Below are 14,044 nucleotides of genomic sequence, written 5' to 3'. Positions count from 1 at the left end.
TCTGAAGCAGATGTGACAGAGTTTGGACCAGATGGATTCTGCTTCTGGACTTGATGTATAATAGAGTGCTCTATGTTTTCTAGTTCATTCAGCACACCACATAAACTTATTAGATTACCATCTAATCTAATAAAATGGGTGAAAAGATGGACCTGTGGAAATATGTTGTATGTGTGAGTTTTCATAAACATGAAATTCCTTTAGGTGAAAGCCAGTCTTTTTCAGAAGTGCCAGTCAACGTTATGCTTGAAAATGTAAGAAAGGCCTATGATAAAACTTTTCATTTTGTGGTTATAAATTTAGTAGAGTGGACCATAAATTTGAACTGTGAGGCTTCATAATGGAGGGGTTTTGGCAACTGGTTTGCAGAAAGAAACTGCTGCATAGATATATCCATCAAAAGGGGTTTGGCATCCACCATATTCATAAAAGTTAGTTTGTGGCAACAGAATACACAAGATATTAGTGACTTTCCAGATCATCATATTTAGTTGTGGATGGTTGTTCCTGATTTAAAAGATCTCAGCTCTAAGAACGGGGTAGAAACATGAGGTGATGCATTTTACAATACTTTATTCTAGTAAATAAATGTTTCCAAGCACTAGGCTAGGCTGGGTCAGTCAAACTGTGCCTGTTCCGATAAGGAAAAGTGTAAACCAGATGCTCAATTATATTCATCAGTAGATAGCAGAAACTCACAAGACTTTATTGTGCTGTTAGTGGTGGCACGGTGCTCATTTACTTGGTTTTATTATAGTCTCATTCGTCCTTCAGGACAGAAATTTAATGTTTGCTTTTCACCATGTGTTTTAGTAACAGTCTCCAATGGATCTTTCTTGCCTTTGCCCCAGATAGAGGAACGCAGAGCAAACCTCTTCCTCACTAAGACCGTCTCTTCTCTCTGATCGTAATCACCTTCCATTCTGACAAATGTGAACTTGCAAAAGATTTGGCACATGCATTTGCAGTTTCTCTGAGTTGGAACAGGCTTCCACCTGAACTTTTCTTACCATGCAACTTCAGTAATTAGGCATCTGTCTGCACTGCAGAGGACACCGTACAAAAAAAGATAAATGGAACAGTTAGAGAACAGAATCGAGGGGAGGTTCTGAACTCAGTTTTCTGCTTCAACCAATTCTCTTTAGCTTCTAACAAAATTGGCATTATTATCCTCCAGTGTGCTAAAATAGATTAGCAGTGACAACAGCGATGGTTAGCCAAGTTTCCTTTTCTCCAAACAAATCCAGCGATAATTCTTTTACCACCTGTGGTTCATAATTAAGGCCTTGTTGATAAGTACTGAAATTGGCTACAAGAAACAGAATTTTACCAAATGGCAATCCAATATTTGGCAGAACTTGTAAGTGACTGACATAATGACAACAGCATGCCTATGCTAAACATCTCTGATTTTATGTGTGTATTTATTAAAAGTACTTTTAATCCATTCTTCAGCCTGAAAACGATCTCAGAGCAGCTTATGATTGTCATTGATAAGGCAGTCCCTCCACTTGGGCTTATGATTTAAAAATATGTGACACAAAAGGGAAAGAGTTTGGAAGGGAGACGGAGAAAAGCAAATTCAGGCACTATTTCTTAAGTTGCAGAGTTCTGGTAACAACTAGCTGGAATTGAGAGAATTCAAGGAGAAGAGGAGCCATGATACTTAGGAGAAGAGTAGTGGGTGAAAAGTTCATAGAATCATAGAATCACAGAATCATAGAGTTGGAAGAGACCACAAGGGCCATCGAGTCCAACCCCCTGCCAAGCAGGAAACACCATCAGAGCACTCCTGACATATGGTTGTCAAGCCTCTGCTTAAAGACCTCCAAAGAAGGAGACTCCACCCTTGTGTACCTTGGCAGCAAATTCCACTGTCGAACAGCTCTTACTGTCAGGAAGTTCTTCCTAATGTTTAGGTGGAATCTTTTTTCTTGTAGTTTGGAACCATTGCTCCGTGTCCGCTTCTCTGGAGCAGCAGAAAACAACCTTTCTCCCTCCTCTATGTGACATCCTTTTATATATTTGAACATGGCTATCATATCACCCCTTAACCTCCTCTTCTCCAGGCTAAACATGCCCAGCTCCCTTAGCCGTTCCTCATAAGGCATCGTTTCCAGGCCTTTGACCATTTTGGTTGCCCTCCTCTGGACACGTTCCAGTTTGTCAGTGTCCTTCTTGAACTGTGGTGCCCAGAACTGGACACAGTACTCCAGGTGAGGTCTGACCAGAGCAGAATACACTGGCACTATTACTTCCCTTGATCTAGATGCAATACTCCTATTGATGCAGCCCAGAATTGCATTGGCTTTTTTAGCTGCCGCGTCACACTGTTGGCTCATGTCAAGTTTGTGGTCAACCAAGACTCCTAGATCCTTTTCACATGTACTGCTCTCAAGCCAGGTGTCACCCATCTTGTATTTGTGCCTCTCAATTTTTTTGCCCAAGTGCAATACTTTACATTTCTCCCTATTAAAATTCATCTTGTTTGTTTTGGCCCAGTTCTCTAATCTGTCAAGGTCATTTTGAAGTGTGATCCTGTCCTCTGGGGTGTTAGCCACCCCTCCCAGTTTGGTGTCATCTGCAAATTTGATCAGGATGCCCTTGAGTCCATCATCCAAGTCGTTGATAAAGATGTTGAATAAGACCGGGCCCAAGACAGAACCCTGTGGCACCCCACTAGTCACTCTTCTCCAGGATGAAGAGGAACCATTGATGAGCACCCTTTGGGTTCGGTCAGTCAGCCAGTTACAAATCCACTGAGTGGTAGCATAGTCAAGACCGCATTTTACCAGCTTCTTTACAAGAATATCATGGGGCACCTTGTCAAATGCCTTGCTGAAATCAAGGTAGGCTACATCCACTGCGTTCCCTTCATCTACCAGGCTTGTAATTCTGTCAAAAAACGAGATCAGGTTAGTCTGACATGACTTATTTTTCAGAAATCCATGCTGACTATTGGTGATCACAGTATTCCTTTCTAGGTGCTCACAAACTGTTTGCTTAATGATCTGCTCCAGAATCTTCCCTGGTATTGATGTTAGACTGACTGGGCGGTAATTATTTGGGTCCTCTCTTTTCCCCTTTTTGAAAATAGGGACAACATTTGCCCTCCTCCAGTCTGCCGGGACTTCGCCTGTTCTCCAGGAATTCTCAAAGATGACTGCCAGTGGTTCTGAGATCACATCTGCCAGTTCTTTTAATACTCTTGGATGCAGTTCATCTGGCCCTGGAGACTTGAATATATCTAAACTAGCCAAGTATTCTTGTACTATCTCCTTAGTTATTCTGGGCTGTGTTTCCTCTGCTGAATCATTTGCTTCAAATTCTTCAGGTCGGGCATTGTTTTCTTTATCGGAGAAGACTGAGGCAAAGAAGGCATTGAGGAGTTCCGCCCTTTCTGTGTCCCCTGTTTGCATTTCACCATCTTCTCCTCTGAGTGACCCCACTGTTTCTTTGTTCTTCCTTTTGCTACGAACATACCCATAAAAGCCTTTTTTGTTGCTTTTAACCTCTCTAGCAAACCTGAGTTCATTCTGTGCTTTAGCTTTTCTGACTTTGTGTCTACACGTGCTGGCTATTTGTTTGAATTCCTCTTTGGTGGTTTCCCCCCTTTTCCATTTTTTGTACACATCCTTTTTTAATCTTAACTCAGTTAAAAGTTCTTTAGATAGCCACCCTGGCTTCTTTAGGCACCTTCCATGTTTCCGTCTCATTGGTATTGCCTGAAGTTGTGCTTTTACTATCTCCCTCTTAACAAACTCCCAGCCATCATGAACTCCCTTTCCTTTTAGTATTACTGTCCATGGGATCTCACCCAGCACTTCCCTAAGTTTTATGAAGTCGGCTTTCCTAAAGTCAAGAAATTGAGTCCTAGTATGCTTGGCTGCTCCTTTCCGCTGTATAGTAAACTTCAGAAGAGCATGATCACTCGCGCCTAATGATCCTTCCACTTCTACCCCACTAACCAGGTCATCAACATTGGTTAGGACCAGATCTAAAATGGCTGTTCCTCTTGTTGCTTCTCCCACTTTCTGGACAATGAAGTTGTCTGCAAGGCCAGTGAGGAATCTGTTTGACCTTATGCTCTTGGCTGAGTTTGACATCCAGCAAATATCCGGGTAATTGAAGTCCCCCATTACTACTATCTCCCTTCCTTTTGCATGCTTGGCCATCTGTTCCAGGAAGGCATCATCTATGTCCTCCGTTTGGCTTGGGGATCTATAGTAAACTCCCACAATGAGGTCCCTGTTATTCATCTCTCCCTTAATTTTGACCCAAATGCTCTCACTTTGGCTTTGAGGTTCTAAATCTTGGATCTCTTCACAGGTATACACATCCCTGACATATAACGCCACTCCTCCTCCTTTCTTGTCTGGTCTGTTTCTCTGAAATAGATTGTAACCCTCCATTATTACATTCAAGTCGTGGGACTTATCCCACCAGGTTTCAGTGATGCCTATTATGTCATATTTAGTTTGCTGTACCAAGAGCTCAAGCTCATCTTGTTTATTACCCATGCTTTGCGCATTAGTGTACAGACATTGAAGTCCATTAATCATTCCCCCGTGTCTCTTATTTAAGGATTTTTTCCTCCCACCACTAGATCTGCGTGCTGTTTGCTCCATTTGGTCTATGACATTTGGATGATCATGTTCATCAATTGATAGACTCCTACCTTCAGGAGCACTGTCTTCCTCCCCCACATTAGTCAGTTTAAAGCCCTCCTGATGAGGTTTCTGAGATTTTTGGCAAAAACATTCCTCCCAACCATTGTGAGGTGCAGCCCATCGCTTGCCAGAAGTCCATCTTCAAGAAACTGCAGTCCGTGATCTAAGAATCCAAACCGTTCCTGTTTACACCATTTGCGAAGCCAGCTGTTCACTTCCACTATTTTTCTCTCTCTCCCTGGGCCACGTCGTTCAACTGGGAGGACAGATGAGATGACAATTTGTGCATTTAATTGCTTCAATTTCCTGCCCAGAGCCTCGTAGTCTCTTTTGATCTTCTGGAGGCTATTGCTTGCAGTGTCATTGGTTCCCACATGAACCAAGAGGAAGGGGTATTTGTCAGAGGGTTTTATGATTCCTTGTAGTCGTTCAGTTACATCTTGGATCTTAGCCCCGGGGAGGACAGCACACTTCCCGAGACATCTTGTCAGGCCCACAGATCACTGCTTCTGTTCCCCTCAGTAGGGAATCCCCTATCACCACTACACGCCTCCTCTTAGGTTTGGTCGGGGTTTTTCCTTGATCTGTCCATTCCAAGGTTGCCTGCACATTCCCTGAGGACTGACTTTGCTGCTCGTCTTCATATACCTGATCGACTGTAACGAGGGAGAGATCCTCAAATGGAGTCTGCTCTTCGTCTTCCATTCTAGGGGAGAGGACCTCAAAGCGATTGTGTATTTCTAAACAATCAGAGCGAACCCTGGGCCTCCTACTTCTTTGAGTCATGTTTCTCCATATATCTGGCTCCTGTGTTGGTGAACTAGCCTCCTTCTCAGGGGAGTCCCCTGTCTCCTCCTTGGTGGAGACGGTGTGCTCTGTTGCTTCCAAGAAGAGCTCCAGCTCTCTAATTCTTTGGAGCGTAGCCACACGTTCCTCCAGTTGCTGGACTTTGTCTTTTAAGAGGGCAATCAACATGCAATTGCTGCAGGTAAAGCTGCCTGCAACCTTTGGCAAGATGGCAAACATTGTGCAGGAACCGCAGGCGACTGCAGCTGTTCCCTCACTCTCCATCTTGAGAACGTGTCGTTGGGGCTGGCTACAGTGGTCCTCCATCATAAGAAGCGTGCAGACAGGACAAGTAACTCCCCCAAAAAAAACCCTAGGTCTCCCCAACAAACGTTTGAGACTAGCTCCCCTAAATCTAAAGATAGATCAAATTGCGCGCGCCGCTAGAAACCCTGCCACAAGAAACACACACAGGAGAAAACCCTTTTTGCTCCTTCTTCAGCCGCTGCCCTACAAGCTCTGATAAGCTCCTCCCACAGCTAATCACCTACCTCAACAGAAACCCTGCCCCCTCTGACCTTTGCACAGGGAGAACAGCTAATCAGCCACAAGAAACACACACAGGAGAAAACCCTTTTTGCTCCTTCTTCAGCCGCTGCCCTACAAGCTCTGTAGGGTTGGTTGTGTTTTGTTTTTAATTGTAAACCATTCTGGATATAAGCATTTAATCCACTTCTGAGGTGCAGTTTGTGTTGACCATGACTACTAAGTGTCACAACTTTTGCTGAATTCAGGGTCCTCTGTACTGTGTTGTGTTGTGAAGTAGATGGGGAGAAACTGTGTGATAGTCTTCTGTATTTTATTTAGAGTTACTAATCAGGAACCTATTCAGTATGTGATATAAATGTAATAGTGCAGGCATTAATGAAAATGCCAAAGAACAGGAAAACCTGAAATTATGAAATTCAAAATCATATTTTGATGGGCAAATTGTTCAGTGATGTATCCTGAATGATAACTTTAATATTTAAGGGGTGGGGTCCTTTTGGCAACTTAACAAGTGTATAGAGTTTCAGGATGAACATTCATATTTAGAAAAGTCAGCTGATTATATTTGCATCTGCAATGAGGTAGATGTGTTGTATGTGTCAGGAGATATAAGTACTGCCATATCATCTTTGGGTAGCCTGTCTAGCTATGTTCTTCAAGGGTTTCAAGCTCACTGCACCAGTTTGCTATGAACAGTTATGTACAAAAATACCCCCCCTTTTCACTTTCAAAAAAGAGCCACTCAAAGTGATTTACAAAGCATAGCAACAAGAATAAAAATAATAATCTCTCATTAAATCAGAATCGCCAGACTAAAAGCAGCATAAAAGGGCAAGAAGACAAAATGCAAAAACTAATAATCAGTGCATTAAACCAGAGAACCAGTAACCTTCTAAATGTTGCTGGACTATAACTCCCATCATCCCTGACAACGCTGGGATGATGGGACTTGTAGTCCAACAACACCTGGAAGGCTGCAATTTTCATACCCCAGCATTAAATGAAGCAATAGCAGAATCAAGACTTGTTTAAAGAGAACTAGAAAGGAGCATTACCTTGTCTCTTGGGCAGTGAGTTCCATGTATGGGTTGCCATCACAGTGAAAGCCCACTCATGAGTTGCCACGAAATGGGCTTCAGAGGGTAACTGCACATGCAAGAGGAATGCAACAGTTGAGCTTAAAGGATGAGCAAATTCATAAACTAGCCATAAAATATTAGTTTTGTGGGCTAGCTTTGGAGCATCTAGAATGACTTTAGCACATTGTTGTTGTTGTTTAGTCATTTAGTCATGTCTGAGTCTTCATGACCCCATGGACCAGAGGCACTCCTGTCTTCCACAGCCTCCCGCAGTTTGCTCAAACTCATGCTGGTAGTTTCAAGAACACTGTCCAGCCATCTCTGTCGTCCCCTTCTCCTTGTGCCCTCCATCTTTCCCAACATCAGGGTCTTTTCCAGGGAGTCTTCTCTTCTCATGAGGTGGCCAAAGTCTTGGAGCCTCAGCTTCACGATCTGTCCTTCCAGTGAGCACTCAGGGCTGATTTCCTTAAGAATGGAGAGGTTTGATCTTCCTGCAGTCCATGGGACTCTCAAGAGTCTCCTCCAACACCATAATTCAAAAGCATCAATTCTTCGGCGATCAGCCTTCTTTATGGTTCAGCTCTCACTTCCATACATCACTACTGGGAAAACCATAGCTTTAACTATACAGACCTTTGTCGGCAAGGTGATATCTCTGCTTGTTAGGATTCTGTCTAGGTTTGTCCTTGCTTTCCTCCCAAGAAGCAGGCATCTTTTAATTTTGTGACTGCTGTCACAATTTTCAGTGATCATGGAGCCCAAGAATGCAAAATCTCTCGCTGCCTCCATTTCTTCCCCTTCTATTTAGCACGTTAGTCATCCCCAAAAGCAGGATTAGCAGTGGGCAGCAGTAGCAGAGCTCTGGACACCCCTGCCATTCCTTCTTCCCCGAAGTGTATTTGGGAAGGGACCACCACAACTGTAGGCTGATTCCTTTTGGAGGTCATTTCACGGTCAAACCATGACCTTCATAATGAAACTGAAATGGGTGCTCTGCATTTAGCAGCTTTGAGTAGGATGGCGAGCTGAGAACTGACATTTTGGCCCACACCTAGTGGAAGATGCTTACTGTTCCCATACAAAACATGAAGTGGGCTTCAGCCACCACCATAGCAATTCTTACAGTTGTTTTATTCATTACTTTTGTAATGGGCAGGGGGGCTCTTATCTGAGTGGAGCAGCTTAATTTACGAATTGCTTGCAAAACACACGTTACTGGGGCCCCAATCATTCCCTGAGCGCTCCTCATCTATTTTTGCAGGTATATTTTTTAACTATCCCTGCCTTTTAAAATTGTTACAGAGGAGAAGGAATGTTAGAAACTATATATCTACTGCAATCACTCTCACCCAGCTGAGATGCCATTAAACTAAATATTACATGCCTGAATTCAAAATGCAACTGTTTTTCTCAGTAGCGTCGCTTCGTTCTTCCACCTTCGCCATTGCAATGCAGCCCCTGTGTGATAATGTGCAACTCATTTGCTGAGAAAAGTTCAGGTCCCGAAATAAAATTGCAAGCTGATGCTCAGAAGGATAGTTTAGGTTGCTTGAGGTAGCAGCAATTTCTTCCCCTTTCCCTTTTATCAATATACATTTTTGTCACCTCGGCTCTGTGATTCATCATTTGTAATATGAATAATCTTCCCAGAGATGTAAAGGAGAGATCAACCATGGGATAATGGTGAGCTTGCTGAAGGCAACGTGTTCATAAGGCCCGAGAAGCAAATGCCACAGCATACGCTTTAAATTCCAGGTACTGCATAGAAAAAGCACTTTGTGCTTTTAAAAAAATTACATTGTGCCAGTTCCACTGTAAGCATTCCCTTGGTGTTTTCAACCCTTCCTGTTCCCGATGTTCTGCCGAGCAGCTTGACATTTCACTTCATCGCAAGCTGTGCTTACTAATGCCTCTTGAATGCCCTTACAACCTTGAGATTTTCATTTGATTTACGAATCACAAATGAACATGGATCGTGTTGTTGTTGTCCCTCAATAATACCTGATCTCTTCATGGTTAATGACAATAGGAAGCAATTTTCTGGATAAATTATTTCAGCAACAGGCCTTGATAGAAAAGAGGGTCTGAGGCCAACAAGCCCTTCTTGATGGAAATGCAGCGATGATGCCATCATAAAGACTACCAGTCCTTCAGTTAACTGGTGGCTTTCTTGGGTTTTTTTTCACATCCCCAAACAGGCCACAAATAGTTGACATGCTTTATGCTTCATTCTGACACTTCCAGGTTTTAATTTTCTGTCTTTCCTCTTTTTGAAAATCCATGCCACACTAAAGGAGATAGATAAGGACATAGAGAGGTTTGCCTGGCACCTTCATTATATACCGTATTTTTCGCTCTATAACATGCACCTGACCATAACACGCACATCGTTTTTAGAGGAGGAAAACAAGGGAAAAAACATTCTGAATGAAAGAGTGGATGTATCATTTTTGTGCTTCATGCTGTGGCCACAGACATGTGATCTGATGGTGAATTTGGGGTGACCCAATGCAAAAATCCTGAGAATCCCTGTGGATCCATGCTTTGTAACCACGTTTTTGCACCATTGCAGCCCCAGGCAACAGTGGGTGCGTGATTTTGGGGGGGCAGGCTGTAGCCATGGACATGCTATGTGCTCTGATGGTGAATTTGGGCTGACCCAATGCAAAGATCCTGAGGATCCATGTGGATCCATGCTTTGTAACCACGTTTTTGCACCATTGCAGCCCCAGGCAACAGTGGGTGCGTGATTTTGGGGGGGCAGGCTGTAGCCATGGACATGCTATGTGCTCTGATGGTGAATTTGGGCTGACCCAATGCAAAGATCCTGAGGATCCATGTGGATCCATGTTTTGTAACCACGTTTTTGCACCATTGCAGCCCCAGGCAACAGTGGGTGCATGATTTTTTGGGGGCAGGCTGTAACCATGGACATGCTATGTGATCTGATGGTGAATTTGGGGTGACTGAATGCAAAGATCCTGAGGATCTATGTAGATCCATGCTTTTTAACCACGTTTTTGCACCACTGCAGCCCCAGGCAACAGTGGGTGTGTGGTTTTTGGGGGGCAGGCTGTAGCCACGGACATGTTATGTGATCTGATGGTGAATTTGGGCTAACCCAATGCAAAGATCCTGAGGATCCATGTAGATCCATGCTTTTTAACCACGTTTTTGCACCATTGCAGCCCCAGGCAACAGTGGGTGCGTGATTTTTTGGGGGCAGGCTGTAGCCATGGACATGCTATGTGATCTGATGGTGAATTTGGGCTGGCCCAATGCAAAGATCCTGAGGATCCATGTGGATCCATGCTTTTTAACCACATTTTAAGTGGGGAGGGAAGGAAAAACACAGAAGGGACAAGGAGCAGGAGAGGGGTGTGCAGAGAAGCAGCTGGCTAAGAATGCAGGAGAGGGGTAGGGAGGAAAGGAAGGCAAAAGTTTTCCCTCTCCTACCCACCCAAGCCAGCCAGCTCGCGCTCTCTCTCTCTCTCTCCCTTCTGCATGTTTTCAGCTTTCCGCTCTGCTTGCCTGGAGGGGAGGGGCTTTCCCTGCTCTTTGTTCCGTTTGAACAAACACAGCAAGGAAACAGAGATGGGTGGGCAGTAAGACCCTGAGGCAGAATGCCGGAAAGCAGCCGGCAGTTTCCCTTCTAGGAGACGCGCGGTTTGATTTTTGCCTGCTTTTTTTTTTGCCTCCGCTCGCACCAATTGGCTCCAGGGACCACACATTCGCTCAATAACACGCACAGACATTTCCCCTTCCTTTTTAGGAGAAAAAATCTGCGTGTTATAGAAGGAAAAATACGGTATCTTTAGGTGCCAGTCAGAAACATTCACATAGTCCCCAGTTGCCACAAAAATGCTTCATGAGAAACCCTTAAGTCATGCAGAGTCTTGAATTCCCTAATTCAAGCCTTTCCTCCCCTACCCTGAAAAATCCCTCAAATCTTTCTCCACCTTTTCGTTCATTGCTCTTTCCATCCAGCGGCAGAGGAAGCCGCTTAGGCGCCTGGGGCGGCACACTTAGGGGAGGGGCGAATTGCCCATAGGGGTGGGACAAGGGCAGAGTCTGCCTCCAGAGTCTGCTTGCCTCCTCCCACTCAGCCACCCTACAGCTGGGGGAAGGCAGTTGGTCGACCATTTGGGCAGCACAGAGCCTGCGCACGCCCAGGCCACCACGTCTCTCCCAGGAGAGACGCATGGTTCGGACGCACTGCATTCCAGCTGGCATTTTGTCACCCCCGCCCTCAGAGATGACACCCGGGGCAGTCTCCACCCACCACAACCTCCTTCCTCCACCCCTGTTTCCATCTCCTGGCCAGGGAAAGAGAGAATGAGCAACCTACTTCGGATCCAGTTCTGAGGGCCTTCTGGTGGTTCCCTCGCTGCAAGAAGCCACATTACAGGGAACCAGGCAGAGGGCCTTCTCGGTAGTGGCACCCGCCCTGTGGAACGCCCTCCCACTAGATGTCAAAGAGAAAAACACCTACCAGACTTTTAGAAGACATCTGAAGGCAGTCCTGTTTAAGAAAGCTTTTAATGTTTAATAGACTATTGTATTATTATTATTATTATTATTATTTTTCCATGCTCCTACGAGCAGATCAGAAACATTGCACACAACGGGGAGGGTTTGCCTTGCGACCACACTTCTTATGTTCTCACCCAGTTTCTTTGCATTGCTGTTTCATCTTTCATTGCCAGTTTCGTTTGGGAACCTGAAGTGTCCCTGAACAGCCACCACTTGTGTCTGTAGCAGGTGTTTCCTCCTTGACTCCTGCTTTGAGAGAGATCTGACCCTGCAGCTTGGCTTAATATGAACCAGACTAGATTCCTAGAGAAGGAGGAGATTTGGGGAGATGCGTAAGCGGTTGTTTGGAGCAAAATCGCCTCCCTCCAAAGCCCCTTCCTGCCTAGCTTCTCACACGGGTGGGGAAAAGGCATTGATTTCTCCCATGAGCTTAATTGGTGGTGCCTTCTGAAATCTGATGAGTCTCCCCATTTTGTGCAATTTGGTGTGGGAGAGTCCCAGGGCAGCTAGGGGAGGGGATTCCTGGGGGTGGTGATATCTGTGCAGCTGATCCATCCAGGATTCACCACAACATCAGTATGCTGCAGTTGCTTGCACATTCCTAACTTGCTGAGAAGTTTAAAACACTAAAAAGGGGAAAAGTTTATGTATCCCTGAACTCAAACATTCATATGTTCCTGGACCCCAAAATAAACCTTGGGATACTCCATATCACACACCTACATAATTACAATAATACAGTGGTACCTTAGGTTAAGAACTTAATTCATTCTGGAGGTCTGTTTTTAACCTGAAACTGTTCTTAACATGAGGTACCACTTTAGCACGATTCTGTTCTCATCCTGAAGCAAAGTTCTTAACCCAAGGTAATATTTCTAGGTTAGCGGAGTCTGTAACCTCAAGCGTCTGTAACCTGAAGCATCTGTAACCTGAGGTACCACTGTAATGGTGATTCACGGTTATCATGCTTCCAAAACACTCATAAATGCATGATGACGTCACATAGCCTCCACACACATACACACAAACACAGAGTTGTATTTATTGATTTGGGGTTTTCTTTCCCCCTCAGGCTTCTCTAAACACAATACATAAATCCAAAGATTTCTGTGCTTAAAATACTGCCGGTTTGTGTTTCCTCTAATAACTTTTGTACTTGACCAAGAGGAAATGCTCAAGCAGTGATACTGATGTAGAATAGAATGTCCCTATTTTCATCCGAGGTATGTTGGAGGGTAGGCAAATTAAACGATGTACGGCCTTTTAAACAGAGGGGGGTGCATCATTTTTGTTTGCCAATGTGACGTGTATTTTTGTGTTTTTTATATTTAAAACCACCCTGTGATCCTCAGATTAGGAACAGTATAGAAACTGATTTAATAAATTAATTAATAAAGCAGTAGCAGTAGCTGCTCTCATGAGGAGCTGGGATTAATTTGAGTTTACCTTCCCCAAGAAATTAGCACCCAAAACGTTGCTAGACACCCTGAAAATTCAGATAACGAAACAGTCGGATGTCTGCTTTGCTGGTCTGTGGCAACTGTTTCACTCAAAACCCTGGTAGAAGGGAGTGGAAGGGAGTGGACAAATAAGAGAGGACTTTCCCCCTTTCTTGTTGGCCTTTTGCAAGCTTTCAGAGGGTTTTCCAGGTTTTTTGGGGGTCATTTTGGGGTCAAAATTCTGTGGTCAGGAACGCATCAGAAATTTCCCCATAGGATTGCTCAACTGAGAATGCATTGTGTTCAGATAGCGAGACCTGCATGCATTTTGTTGGGTTTGGGTTCCTGTTTCCTACTGCTGGGTTGGCCAACATTTGTGGAGGTAGGAGACACATAAACTGCTCACATAAACACCATATACCACTTTAACAGTCCTGGAGAATCCTGGGAAATGTAGTTTGTTAAGGGTGCTGGGAGTTGTGGCTTTGTGGGCTCAGCACCCTTAATGTTTGATTTGATTTGATTTATTTGTATTTCTATGTCTCTTTTCATTCAAATGAATTTCAAAGCGCCTTACAAACAATAAATCACAGTTGCTAGGATTCTCCACAATCGTTAAAGTCATGCAAGAGTTATTTAAATGTATGGGGTGAGTGTGGCCCATGCATAAAGTATAAACTGGGATTTCGACTGAAGAATATATATTTGAATTGTTTTCATTTAAGAATCCCACAGCTTTTGGGGGTCCCTTTTCCTATGGTTAATGTCAGAAAATGCACCATTAAATAAATGGTGCATATATAAAACCACCCGTTTATTATTCATACCCAGAGTTCTCAAAAATGTGAGGCAGACCTCCCTGAGAAGGTATGTGCGGACTGTTGGAAAAGAAGTAGCATATAAAGGCAAAAACAAACCCCAGGAATTGAGGGAAGGGAAATGAAGCAAAGAAAGCTATAAATGTGGGAGAAAAATGAAGCCACAGGGT

General features: G+C 44.1%; 1 protein-coding gene and 1 long non-coding RNA gene across 5 annotated transcripts in view; one reads left to right on the top strand and one right to left on the bottom strand.

The window, feature by feature from the left end:
• The window catches only part of GRM8 (glutamate metabotropic receptor 8), a 582,131-nt gene that overhangs the window by 442,026 nt on the left and 126,061 nt on the right, over positions 1–14,044 (top strand). The gene's annotated exons all lie outside the window — the stretch shown is intronic.
• On the bottom strand, positions 9,423–10,512 carry LOC307225999. Its single transcript, XR_013843230.1, has 3 exons — positions 10,326–10,512; positions 10,018–10,157; positions 9,423–9,849 (listed from the first exon to the last, which is right to left on the bottom strand). It is a non-coding gene; the product is annotated as an uncharacterized lncRNA (long non-coding RNA).

This window comes from Podarcis cretensis, assembly GCF_951804945.1.
Source record: "Podarcis cretensis genome assembly, chromosome: 10".
NCBI lineage: Eukaryota > Metazoa > Chordata > Lepidosauria > Squamata > Lacertidae > Podarcis > Podarcis cretensis.
Note: the sequence above shows the minus strand (reverse complement) of the source record. Positions and strands in the feature narration are given on the sequence as shown.